The sequence below is a fragment of the Chlamydotis macqueenii genome, unplaced genomic scaffold, assembly GCF_036417535.1.
Source record: "Chlamydotis macqueenii isolate bChlMac1 unplaced genomic scaffold, bChlMac1.mat HAP1_SCAFFOLD_254, whole genome shotgun sequence".
NCBI lineage: Eukaryota > Metazoa > Chordata > Aves > Otidiformes > Otididae > Chlamydotis > Chlamydotis macqueenii.
In genome coordinates this window covers 146872-155196 of record NW_028239115.1, presented here as the reverse complement: position 1 = coordinate 155196, position 8325 = coordinate 146872, and the positions used below count along the sequence as shown (strand labels likewise).

At 55.0% G+C, this 8325-nt stretch overlaps 1 long non-coding RNA gene across 1 annotated transcript; it reads right to left on the bottom strand.

Annotated features, from left to right (window-relative positions):
• Positions 1-247: 247 nt before the first annotated feature.
• LOC147596053 (uncharacterized) lies at positions 248-2538 on the bottom strand. Its single transcript, XR_015261645.1, has 3 exons — positions 2431-2538; positions 2262-2382; positions 248-300 (listed from the first exon to the last, which is right to left on the bottom strand). It is a non-coding gene; the product is annotated as an uncharacterized LOC147596053 (long non-coding RNA).
• Positions 2539-8325: the final 5787 nt, after the last annotated feature.

Genomic DNA, 8325 nt, shown 5'->3' with positions numbered 1-8325 from the left:
CCAAATCTGCCCCCCACCCTGCCCCACGCCCCGCCCCACGCCCCGCCCCACATCTCACCCCAAATTTAGCCAGGACGAAGGCGCCGGCGCCCACCCCGATGCCCACGACGCTGGCGATGCTGGGGGGGTGGGCGGGGTCAGGCCGGTGCTGGCCCCGCCCCCCCGTCCCGTCCCGCTACGGGTCAGGGGCCCCCTCCCCGCCCCACAGCGCCGTGGGGCGCCCCCCCGCCCACTCACTTGAGGTGCCGGAGGACGCAGGGGACGATTTCGGCCAGTTGCTCCAGGGAGGGGTACTGGTACCTGCGGGGGAGGGGCGGGGGGCGGGGGGGGAGGGGCGACAGGGGGAGGGGCAAGGGGTCAATCGGGGGTCGAGGTGGGGGGAGGGCGGGCGAGGGGACCAATGAGGTGAAGCGATGGCGGTTGGGGGGGGGGAGGGGTGCGTAGGGTGATGCTGCGATGTGATGGCGGTCGAGGTGGGGGGACGGGGGGGCGGGGGGTCAACTGGGGGGGGGGGGAGGGGTGGGGGGGTCAACAGAGAGACGACAGGGTCAACTGGGGGTTAATGGGGGCAACTGGGGGTTAGTGGGGGGCAACTGGGGGTTAATGGGGGTCAGTGGGGTCAACTGGGGGTTAATGGGGGCAACTGGGGGTTAGTGGGGGGCAACTGGGGGTTAATGGGGGTCAGTGGGGTCAACTGGGGGTTAATGGGGGCAACTGGGGGTTAATGGGGGTCAACTGGGGGTTAGTGGGGGGCAACTGGGGGTTAATGGGGGTCAGTGGGGTCAACGGGGGGTTAATGGGGGTCAACTGGGGGTTAATGGGGGTCAACGGGGGGCTTATGGGGGGCAACTGGGGGTTAATGGGGGAAACTGGGGGTCAATGGGGGGCAACTGGGGGTCAATGGGGGCAACTGGGGGTTAATGGGGGTCAACAGGGGGTCAACTGGGGGTTAATGGGGGCAACTGGGGGTTAATGGGGGTCAATGGGGGGCTTATGGGGGGCAACTGGGGGTTAATGGGGGCAACTGGGGGTTAATGGGAAGCAACTGGGGGTCAATGGGGGCAACTGGGGGTTAATGGGGGTCAACAGGGGGTTAACTGGGGGTTAATGGGGGTCAGTGGGGTCAACTGGGGGTTAATGGGGGTCAACTGGGGGTTAATGGGGGTCAACGGGGGGTCAACTGGGGTTTAATGGGGGTCAACTGGGGGTTAATGGGGGTCAACGGGGGGTCAACTGGGGTTTAATGGGGGTCAACTGGGGGTTAATGGGGGTCAACTGGGGGTTAATGGGGTCAATGGGGGGTCAATGGGGGTCAACTGGGGGTTAATGGGGGTCAACTGGGTGTTAATGGGGGCAACCAGGTGTTACTGGGGGTCACTGGGGGTTAATGGGGGTCAACTGGGGGTTAATGGGGGTTAACAGGCGTCAATGGGGGTCAACTGGGGGTTAATGGGTGCAACTGGGGGTTAATGTGGGGCAACTGGGCCTTAATGGGGGTCAACGGGGGTCAATGGGGGTCAACTGGGGGTTAATGCGGGCAACTGGGGATTAATGGGGGTCAACGGGGGGTTAATGGGGGTCAGTGGGGTCAACTGGGGGTCACTGGGGGTCAATGGGGGGCAACGGGGGGTCAATGGGGGTCAACGGGGGGTCAATGGGGGTCAACTAGGGGTTAATGGGGGTCAACGAGGGGTTAATGGGGGCAACTGGGGGTTAATGGGGATCAGTGGGGTCAACGGGGGGTTAATGGGGGTCAACTGGGGGTTAATGGGGGTCAACGGGGGTTAATGGGGGCAACTGGGGGTTAATGGGGGTCAACGGGGGGTTAATGGGGGCAACTGGGGGTTAATGGGGGTCAGTGGGGTCAACGGGGGGTTAATGGGGGTCAATGGGGGTCAACTGGGGGTTAATGGGGGCAACTGGGGGTTAATGGGGGTCAGTGGGGTCAACTGGGGGTTAATGGGGGCAACTGGGGGGTTAATGGGGGTCACTGGGATCAACTGGGGGGGTCCGTGGGGTCAACTGGGGGGGCAGTGGGGTCAACCGGGTCGTCAGAGGGGTCAACGCAGTCAACTGGGAGTCACTGGGGTCAACTGGGGGGGCAGTGGGGTCAACAGGGGGGTCAGTGGGGTCAACCTGGGGGTCACTGGGGTCAACTGGGGGGGCAGTGGGGTCAACTGGGGGGGCAGTGGGGTCAACGCAGTCAACTGGGAGTCACTGGGGTCAACTGGGGGGAGCGGAAGAGGGGAGTGCAGACGCACCCCGGGGGGTAGGGCGGGGCGCCCACCTCCATGCCGGGGGGGTCGAGGTGGACGAGCAGGGAGTGGCTGGCGACCTCCCGCATCTCGGGGTGGGCGAAGAGCGGGGCGAAGCACGAGGCGTCTGCGGGGGAGGGGCGCGGCGGGAGAGGGGGAAGGGGGCGGGACTCACGCGTGTGGCCCACGTCCGGCAGCATCAGCAGGGCGGGGCGACCAGGGCGGGGCGCGCCCTCCAGCGCCACGTGAACAGGCCCCAACGGCGTCTCCAACACCGCCCCCTGCTGGCCGGGAGGACCGGACACCGGAACGGGGAGTGGTCGCCGCCACACGGCCCACAGGTTCGCCCCCAGAATCTCGCGATTTCCCCCAAGATTCCCACCTTTTGCCCGCCAAATCCCGCATTTTTGCCCCAAATTACCCCATTTCGCACCAAAATCCCCCATTTTGCCCCAAAATCTAACGATTCCCCCCAAATTCCCCCATTTTGCCCCCCAAATCCCGCATTTTTGCCCCAAATTCCCCCATTTCACACCAAAATCCCACATTTTGCCCCCAAAATCCCGGGATTTCACCCCAAATTCCCACATTTTGCCCCCAAAATCCCCCATTCTTGCCCAAAATTCCCGCATTTCGCACCAAAATCCCACATTTTGCCCCCAAAATCCCGTGATTTCCCCCAAATTCCCACAATTTGCCCCCCAAATCCCGCATTTTTGCCCAAATTCCCGCATTTCACACCAAAAGCCCACATTGTTGCCCCAAAATCCTGGAATTTCCCCCCAAATTCCCACATTTTGCCCCACAAATCCCCCATTTTTCCCCCCAAATTCCCGCATTCCGCACCAAAATCCCACATTTTGCTCCCAAAATCCTGTGATTTCCCCAAATTCCCCCATTTTGCCCCCCAAATTCCCGCATTTTTGCCCCAAATTCCCGCATTTTTACCCCAAATTCCCCCATTTCGCACCAAAATCCCACATTTTGCCCCCAAAAGCCCGTGATTTCCCCCAAATTCCCCCGTTTCGCCCCCCAAATTCCCGCATTTTTGCCCCAAATTCCCACATTTTGCCCCAAATTCCCACATTTTGCCCCAAATTCCCCCATTTCGCACCAAAATCCCACATTTTGCCCCCAAAAGCCCGTGATTTCCCCCAAATTCCCCCGTTTCGCCCCCCAAATCCCCCATTTTTGCCCCAAATTCCCGCATTTCGCACCAAAAGCCCACATTTTGCCCCAAAATCCAGGAATTTCCCCCCAAATTCCCCCATTTTGCCCCCCAAATCCCCCATTCTTGCCCCAAATTCCCCCATTTCGCACCAAAATTCCCACATTTTGCCCCAAATTCCCCCATTTTGCACCAAAATCCCACATTGTTGCCCCAAAATCCCGCGATTTCCCCCCAAATTCCCCCGTTTTGCCCCCAAATGCCGCATTTTTGCCCAAAATTCCCACATTTCGCATCAAAATCCCACATTTTGCTCCCAAAATGCTGTGATTTCCCCATATTCCCCCATTTTGCCCCCCAAATCCTGCATTTTTGCCCCAAATTCCCCCATTTTCCACCATAATTCCCACATTTTGCCCCAAATTCCCCCATTTCGCACCAAAATCCCACATTGTTGCCCCAAAATCCCGTGATTTCCCCCCAAATTCCCCCGTTTTGCCCCCAAATGCTGCATTTTTGCCCAAAATTCCCACATTTTACACCAAAATCGCACATTTTGCCCCCAAAATCCCCCATTTTTGCCCCAAATTCCCGCATTTTAGCCCCAAATCCCGCTTTTTTGCCCCAAATTCCCCCATTTTGCACCAAAATTCCCACATTTTGCCCCAAATTCCCCCATTTCACACCAAAATCCCCCATTTTGCCCCCAAAATCCCCCATTTTTCCCCCAAATTCCCGCATTTCGCACCAAAATCCCACATTTTGCTCCCAAAATGCTGTGATTTCCCCAAATTCCCCCATTTTGCCCCAAATTCCCGCATTTTTGCCCCAAATTCCCCCATTTCACACCAAAATCCCACATTTTGCCCCCAAAATCCCGCAATTTCCCCCCAAATTCCCCCATTTTGCCCCCAAAATCCCACATTTTTGCCCCAAATTCCCCCATTTCGCACCAAAATCCCACATTGTTGCCCCAAAATCCCGCGATTTCCCCCCAAATTCCCCCGTTTCGCCCCCAAATGCCGCATTTTTGCCCAAAACTCCCACATTTCACACCAAAATCCCACATTTTGCCCCCAAAATCCCCCATTTTTCGCCCAAATTCCTGCATTTTTGCCCCAAATCCCGCTTTTTTGCCCCAAATTCCCCCATTTTTCACCAAAATCCCACATTTTGCCCCAAATTCCCCCATTTCACACCAAAATCCCCCATTCTTGCCCCAAATTCCTTCATTTCGCACCAAAATCCCACATTGTTGCCCCAAAATCCCGTGATTTCCCCCCAAATTCCCCCGTTTCGCCCCCAAATGCCGCATTTTTGCCCAAAACTCCCACATTTCACACCAAAATCCCACATTTTGCCCCCAAAATCCCCCATTTTTCGCCTAAATTTCTGCATTTTTGCCCCAAATCCCGCTTTTTTGCCCCAAATTCCCCCATTTTTCACCAAAATCCCACATTTTGCCCCAAATTCCCCCATTTCACACCAAAATTCCCACATTTTGCCCCAAATCCCCCCATTTCACACCAAAATCCCACATTTTGCCCACTGAAAAGGGAAGCTAGGGAAGGAATTTGTCCTGTCATAGAGCGGTTCCTAGAACTAAGACTACTAAAAGAATGTGAGTCAGAATTCAATACACCTGTACTTCCAGTTAAGAAACCTGATGGGTCCTATAGGATAGTTCAAGACTTAAGAGCCATCAACAAAATAACAGAGGACCTGTGGTAGCTAACCCCTATACCCTATTAACCATGCTAAAACCTGATTTAGCTTGGTTTACGGTCCTAGATTTAAAAGATGCTTTCTTTTGCCTCCCTCTCCATGAAGCCAGCCAGAAAATTTTTGCTTTTGAATGGGAAAATCCCAAAAGTGGTCGAAAGACCCGGCTCACATGGACGGTGTTGCCGCAGGGTTTTAAAAATAGCCCCACAATTTTTGGGAATCAGCTAGCAAAGGACTTGGAATCATGGGAACCACCATCAGAAGAAGGGAAGGTGTTACAATATGTAGACGACCTTCTTATTGCAACCAGAACCAAAGAATCCTGTGTCATTTGGACCGTGAGTCTGTTAAATTTCCTGGGACTACAGGGATATCGGGTTTCTAAGAAAAAGGCACAGGCGTTGTTACAACCCCAGGTCACGTACCTGGGGTACGAGATCAGTGCCGGACAACGGATCCTAGGACAAGCCCGGAAAGAGGCCATATGCCAAAGCCCCCGACCACAAACTATAAAGGAACTACGGACATTCTTAGGAATGACGGGTGGTGCCAACTTTGGATATGTGATTATGGTCTGCCTGTTAAGCCACTCTATTCCCTGATAGCAGCTAACCAAAAGGATCTCCAGTGGGATGCTGAGTCAGATCGAGCCTTCCAGCAGCTGAAGAAAGCCCTGATGTCGGCATCGGCATTGGGACTTCCTGATGTGAGTAAGCCATTTTTTCTATTTTCCCACGAAAAACAAGGAATGGCACTAGGAATATTGGCACAAGATTTGGGACCATACAGACGGGCGGTAGCATACTTCTCCAAACAGCTGGATGCTGCTGCGAAAGGGTGGCTGTTCTGGTTTTGTTAGGGGGGGGGGCCTAAGGTGGCAGCTTCTGTAGGAAACTGCTAGAAGTCGCTCCCCTTTGTTCAGTGGACTCGGCCGGGCCTAGAGCGGACCCACTGCTGGCCAAGGCCAAGCCAATTGGTAGCAGAATGTCCCGTGATAACGCCTCTGCGATAATGTATTTAAATAGGGGAAAACAGAAAAAAAAAAAAAAAGGGAGAGATGTGAAGCAGCTGAGCGGGGGGCAGAGAGGGGGAAGCGCGAGCCTTGTGGGCCTTGCAGGCCTCACCCTCTGGCCTCCCGCCGGGCAGCCGACTGGGCCCAACTCGGCCCGGCCTGGCTGCAAGAAGTGGAGAGGAGCAGTTGAAGTGAATAAGATGTAAAAAGGATCCTGAGAGGCGTCTGCCAGCCTGTTGTGAGGAACGGCTGCAGACGCCAAGGTCAGTGAAGGAGGAGGGGGAGGAGTAATGCGGCTCCTGGCCAAGATTCCTCTGCAACTCGTGGTGACGACCATGGTGGAGCAGGTTGTCCCCCTGCAGCCCATGGAGGTCCACGGAGGGGCAGAGATCCACCTGCAGCCCGTGGAGGACCCCACGCCGGAGCAGGTGGAGGCCTGAAGGAGGCTGTGCCCCGTGGAGGGCCCGCTGGGACAGCTGTTCTAGAGGGACTGTGTTGGATACCTGGAGTATCAGGGACACTTAGTGAACAATCCAGACCGAATGGAATTGTTATGTTTGTGAGCAGCAGGCCTCAAGGACATCACTGAAGCCGCTTGTGAGAAAGTAATGAAGCCGCCTGTAAGAAAGTACTGAAGCCACCTGTGAGAAAATAATGAGGCCGCCTGTGAGAAAGTAATGAAGCTTCCTGTGAGAAAGTAAACGAAGCAACCTTGAAGAAGATCGTAAACAACTCTGAGAAAGTGAAAACATGAAAAGTACGGGACTTTCAGGTTAACGGGACTTTCCAGATTAGCTAACTGCAAGTAGCAAGGATATGCAAATGTAACTATTAGAGCTTAAGCCAATCACGCAATGACTAGTAGGCATATTTTATCTTAGCAATATAAATATGTGCACCCGGGACTAATAAATCGAACTACGCTTATTACTCATATTGAGTCTTTTGTCGTACGTTCCTCCGTCGCTCGCAAATGGCGCCCGAACAGGGACTACTAGAAGACACTGCTATCGGAGTGGCGGAGGCAGAGAAGCACCGGGAGCAGCGACCGGGGGGCAAGATCGACTACGCATTTGTCCTTCAGATGCGACGATCCGGAGCCTGAACCGTTGAAACAGGGGTTCGCCGTCTGCCAGGGCTACAGGACAAGCTGCAAAAAAGGGGTGCCTTAATCAGGGAGCACCAATAGTGAGTACTTAATCAGGGAGTAAAAGGGGTGCCTTAATCAGGGAGCACCAATTGTGAAACTGCCGGCAATAATGGAAAAGGAGGTAGCCCTAGAATTATTATGCTCTCTATGAGAGGACTGAGTTATGACTCGGCCGTCCTAGAAGCTTTGCTGCAGTGGGCAAAGAAAAGGGAATTAATCCCCACAGTTGATGATCCTTTTGAACTCCCGACACAGGAAAAGATAGGAAAAAAGCTGTGGGATGAAATAAGTAAGGGATCTCCACCGTGTGGAAGCTAATGAACGAAACATTGATAAGCATGAAAGCCGAGCGTTCAGTTGCTGCATCTGCTTTTGCGGCCTTAACTCCAGCCGACGGGTCCACCTCCACTACCAGCATGCTGTTCTTGGGTTTAACGAGCCCTGCCGCCGCCCCGGCTCGTGCTGAGGGTGGGGGGGTTCGAGCCCCAGCAAGGACTCCAGGAACTGCAGCCACAGCCCCTATAACTATAGATATGCGGGCACCAGAGGGAAAAACTGCCAAAGGCTTTTCACCACCATCAGACGTACCACCGCCAGGCACCCCGCCACGCTGCGCCAGTGCAGACTCAGAGTCACGAGCCTTTTCGCCGGCACCAACAGCTCTGGTTTATCCCCCGTTACCACCTTCTTCCCTGCCACCACGGCGTGAGGAGGAGGGGGATGAACATTCATCTGGCTCCAAGGACGCACAGCTGGAAGAGACGCTAAAAAGACTGGAAGCCCTAGAGATTCGCCTAGAAGTGTCACTGGGAAACTTGTCAACTCCTTCGCCTGTGCCGCATCGAGACCTGTCAGCATCCAACCTATTCATTCCGAACGGAGCATCGGGTGAGATCAGTCTTTTTGCACCTTTGCAAGGGACGCCGGCGGGAGGGGCCGGGGTTTTGAATCCGATAGTGCAGTGGAAAGAGGTGATTCGAGATGCTTTGATAGAAGGAGAGCCTTTTCCTATGGC